This window comes from Manis javanica, chromosome 11 (assembly GCF_040802235.1).
Source record: "Manis javanica isolate MJ-LG chromosome 11, MJ_LKY, whole genome shotgun sequence".
Lineage (NCBI taxonomy): Eukaryota > Metazoa > Chordata > Mammalia > Pholidota > Manidae > Manis > Manis javanica.
Window position 1 is genome coordinate 92,939,756 of NC_133166.1, and position 5,174 is coordinate 92,944,929.

At 41.0% G+C, this 5,174-nt stretch overlaps 1 long non-coding RNA gene across 1 annotated transcript; it reads left to right on the forward strand.

Moving 5' to 3' along the window:
• The first annotated feature begins 2,977 nt into the window (after nucleotides 1-2,977).
• On the forward strand, nucleotides 2,978-4,969 carry LOC140844470 (uncharacterized). The gene is made up of 3 exons (XR_012122844.1): nucleotides 2,978-3,362; nucleotides 3,729-3,898; nucleotides 4,661-4,969. It is a non-coding gene; the product is annotated as an uncharacterized lncRNA (long non-coding RNA).
• The last annotated feature ends 205 nt before the right edge of the window (nucleotides 4,970-5,174 follow it).

Consider the following 5,174-nt stretch of genomic DNA (forward strand, 5'->3'; position numbering starts at 1 on the left):
TTTTACATTTCTTACTGTGCTAGGTGCCACCAAAGAAATGAAAATAACAAGAAATCATCTCTACCCTTAAGAAATTCATAACACATGGGGTGATAAGAAAGTGCATAGGTAATTCCGATTCAAAAGAGATGCTACTAATTGTCACTGAAAGCATGTGAAGTGCTGTAAAAAGTTCTGTGCAGAGGGAGAGGCCATATTGATCTGAACAAGCAAGACTAGGTAACTGGTCGGCATCTTCTAGAACATCAGGCTTCTGAAAGGTATAGATGGGTGATGAGCAGACACTCCATCTAGCTGAAACTATGTGTAGAAGGCTTCTACTTGGGAGAAGTGTACAGAGGGTATTTGGGAGCTGCAAGGAATCTAGCTACAAGCTGTCAGCATGATTTAAAGTCATATTATGAAGGCTCTTGAACGCCAGGCCAAGGAATGTGTATTAATAAGCCCTGTGCCTTCTCTCACTGAAACCAAAGTGGGGAAACAAATGAATCCACAGAAGAAAAATGCTTATTTCTGTATATGTCGACTGCAGAGCTCTAGTAAAGTGAGGCAAACATGGCCATATCTAAAGGGGAAATAGGTGTCGGCTGCACTGTGCGGTCAACATGTCTGATGTTTGGATATGTACAAAGGACAAAAATTGATAGCATATAGTTTGAGGTGGGAAAATTCAATGGGATAATTTTTAAAAGCACCAGGTAATGTAAGCTAGTTGTTCTCGAAGTGTGAGCTTGGGACCCACAGCATCAACATTATTCGGGAATTTGCTTACGATTCAAAATCTTGGGTCCCACCTCAGATTGACTGAATCAGGAACGCTGGGAGTGGGTCCCAGCAATATGTATGTTAACAAACATCCTAGAAGATTCTGAGAAATGCTTAAGTTGGAGGACTACTGTGTGGTAGGCTGAAAATGATGTCCTCAAAGACATCCATGTTCTAATCCTGGGAGCCTATATTAGCTTATCTGGGAATGGGGTCTTGGTAGGTGTGATTACAGATCTTGAAACAAGAGATTATCCTATATTACCCAGGTGGGCCCTTAATGTAATCGCAAGTGTCCTTACAAGAGAAAGACGGGGGAGATAGCACGGCAGAGAAGGAGGCCGGTGACCACACAGGTAAAGACTGGAGTGACGCAGCTCGGAACCAAGGATTGCCAACTAACTACACAGAAGGTGCCAGAGTCAAGGAACAGATTCTCCCTCCCAGCCCGAGGAGGGCGTGTGCGGTGATCTGGTGGGCACTTTGATTTCCGCTCAGTGAAACTGGTTTCAAACTTCTGGTCTCTAGAAAACAAAGAATTTCTGTTGTTTGAAGCCACCAAATCTATGGTAATTTGTTACAGCAGTCACGGGAAATGAATACACATTGAAATAAAGAAAGAATATAGGTTAAAATACCTTTAAAAGTCATTAGATTCTTATACCAAGAAAATATGCTTTTTATTATTTAAAAGTTCCAAGAATAATTAGTCCTTTGTGGTGAGTAAAATTTCCCACATCTGAAATATTTTCCTCACATAGTTGGCTACTGAGCGTTAATGTGTAATGATTTTCATAATGTCAGCATCAAAGATGGCCTTTGTGTACCTTGATTTTCCTATGACAGCTAATCCTGAAAGCAATGAAACAAATTCTGTTGGGTAGAAGAGAAAAAACGGGGACATTGGGTTATAGGTAAGATTTGCATAGGTAAGAGAGCTCTAACAAATCTTCCTTGATGGATAAGAAAATATTCTTGGGAAATAATAGTGGCATTTATTTATGGGAAAATGCTTCATAATAAATATGAACAAACTTTCTATCTGTAATCTATGCTACTTGATGAACTATTCAAGCTATTTAAAAGATATCTGGAAAAATATTTGTAATAATTTGTGCACAATGCTACTCAGATCACTTTCATGCATATACGTCATCCAAGGTTTCAGTTACCCATGGTCAATTCTTATCTCGAAGCAGATGATCTTCCTGCTGTGTCATCAGAAGGTCAGTGGTAGCCTAACTCCACTTGCCAATGCCTGTGTTATTCACCTCGCTTCATCTCAGCAATTAGGCATTTTGTCATCTCACATCATCAAAGGATGGGTGAGTACAGTCCAGAAAGATACTTTGAGAGAAAGAGAAACCACGTTCACATACCTTTTATAACAGTATATTGTTATGGTTGTTCTATTTTATTTTTAGTTATTGTTGTTAATCTCTTACTGTGCCTACTTTATACATTAAACTTTATCATAGGTAGGGAGGTATAGGAAAAACAGTATATATAGGGTTTGGTACTGATCGCCGTTTCAGGCATCCGCTGGGGGTCTTGGAATGCATCTCCCACAGAGAAGAGGGGCTGCTGTCCAATGCTATCTCCAGGGATCCAAGTTTCCTTAGCTGCCCCTCATCAGGGGCATTGTTTGTGGTTAATACACTATGGTTCATTGCCCTCTAGTTCACAGGTCCCATGATCTTTTATATTCAATCCAACAGACATTTGCTGAGCATCTATTGCAAGTCTAGAACTGTGCTTGTAATTTGGGGAGCACAAAGAAAGGGCCAGACACAGTCATTGCCCTCAGAAAATTTACCTCACTATTGTGGAGGAAATGCCAGTGTAAATGACATGGACGAGTAGGAGAAAGAATAAAATCAAATGCCCCAATCTGGGAGGATTCACAAAGAAAAACTTGGAAGAGTGGATTTGACTCAGGTGAAAAGTGGAAAAGCATTTCAGGTGGCAACAGGGTGTGTGGTGCAGCCGAGAGAACGAGCGAGCACGGAGGCTGGAGCAGCGGGTGTGACCCACAGAAAGGGGTACCCTGAGCCGTCGGAAGCACGGTGTGTGGTGAGGCACAGGAGCCAGGCTTCCTGGGGCCCAACTGGGCTCCGAGGTACACAGCAGCCAGGAATCTTGAATGTTTCCAGTAAACACTGCATCCTAGAAAAGTAAGAGAGAAGCAGTCCTATGTAAAAATTAAAACACAGTATTTAAAAGCCTCTCTTTCATTCTGTCCAATTCTCCTAGTCAGGTCCTCTGGACACAGCTCCTGGGGATTTACAGCTCTGCCCCTGTGTTTCTGAGGGTCCTCAGATGTGTGTGTGTGTGTGCGCTCTCCCCCTGTGTGTGTAGGTGTGTCTAAATGTATTTGAACGCCTGCCCATTAAGTTCCTCTTAGGAACAAAGGTGTATTTGCTAAGGAAATGTTTTAAGAGGCAGGGTGAGGACACGGTCTACAAGGAGACAGGGAAATCAAAGGAACATTTACATAATAAAGTGACAGGAATTTAGAAGGTTAGCTGGAGAAAGAGGGAGGAGGAGGTAGAGAAGGAACAGTACTGGCGGAGGAGGTCAGAGCCTAAGAAAGGCTGGTAAGCAACCTCTGGGGCCAGGGTGTTTGAAGGGCTTTTAGTAACAAGGATATTTAATTTGCATTTTTAAATTATTTTTGGTGCTTCCATGGAGATCTTCTCCATTGCCTTGAATCTTGCATAAAAGTTAGTTACACCCAGAGCCTTGAGTCAGTGGTATTTGGGGGAGTCCATAAACTGAGGTGTGTGTGAAGGAAGCAGGGCCATGGCCAGCATGGGGCAGCAGCAGTTCTCCTGCCGTGGCGAGGTGCTCACAGACAAAACTAAGCTGGAGCTGTTGGTGACAAAGAGCAATCTAGGTATGTTGTCCTTCCCCCTAACCCTTGGAGAAATTGGGAAGGATATCGAATTTTCTGTTTCATGCAGCATGGGGTTCCAGCCAGTTTCATTTGAGCCATACAGGACCTGGTGAGCCCCTGCGTATGTCTGGGTTACACCAGCTTGTGGTCCTTCACGTACAGTGACATCCCAGGCTTTGCTTCATTGGGCTCCACTGTCACCATGGAAAGGCCTTTCTGTTTGCTGAAAATCACCAGGCAAGTAACCAGCTCCTGGACGAGGAGGTAGAGTTAGAAGGGCTGAGGGTAGAGTCTCCAGAGAGTGGCTCAGGTCTGGATTCTCTTGGCTGCAGAGCCTATTTTCTGTTTACCAGGGGATTAATTATGGCTTCCACATTGGTCTGCCAGGGCACCAGCGAGGTTGGTTAAAGAAAGCAGAGGGGCTGAGTTTGGGATTTTTCCAGCCCTGGTCAGTGATTTTCAGTAGGGAAATGAAGGGATGTGATTTCTCCTTTACAGCCTCTCAATCAGTTGAGGTTCCTGTAACTCATCTGATTCTGGTCATTTTTCCCAATATAAAAACACCAGATTTACAGCTGCTGAGGTGAGGTGCCTCAGTTCTTTCTTTTTTGGTCAACGTAAGAGTTTATTCATAGTGTTTGATTAACCACATTATTTTATAAATAACCAGTATATGCTAGGCTACAGATATTTCTTTGATATTTCCAAAGAAATCAAGAAAAGTTTGGAAGTAGATGGAGAATAAATAAATAAATACCATTAGCTCTTGTAACAAGGGTTTGAGACTTTTTGCTAGATTCATTACAACCTTATTAGGATATATTTTTCAGTATATTCATACACAAGCAATGAATCAACACAGCATCTTCTTGTGACTTGACAAGTGATATCATGGGAGAAGTTTTTTTAGAAGCTGAGGCAATAATAGTTCACTTTCATTTGTTGTCTGTTTGCCATAGGAGGTGGTTTGATTGTTTTTCACTGTAATTACTTCCACAGATACCCAGACAGTTCACATTCTGCCAATGAAGGAAAAGAAGCTCTTGAAAACACCACAGATCATTTTTAAATGGAGAACTTGTTTTTCAATTAAGTGGAATTGCTTTAAGTAATTTGTGATAATCATCCTTTAGAACTTAATATAGAGGTGCTTATCCTTATATTGATAAAAATAACCAGCTAGGGAAAATTGTATGAACCTCATAAAAAGATTTATATTGTAAAGTAGACTGATAAAAAGAAACATATGACAGGTCTGTTCTAGAATTTTTTGCTTTATCAAAATAAAAAAGGATTATTTTTTGTCTTTTGAAGTAGTAAAATAATTAGAATAAAAAAAGTTTAACATATGGTTGTTTGTATCCTGATTAATTTCCATCCCTTCAACTGTTTGCTTTTTGCAAACTTGCATTTGTAAAGGTAGAGACTACCATTATTGTGATATATGCCCAGATTAGAAGATAGATAGATAAGTGATAGACAGGCAACAATGAAATACTCTTCCTAACTTAGT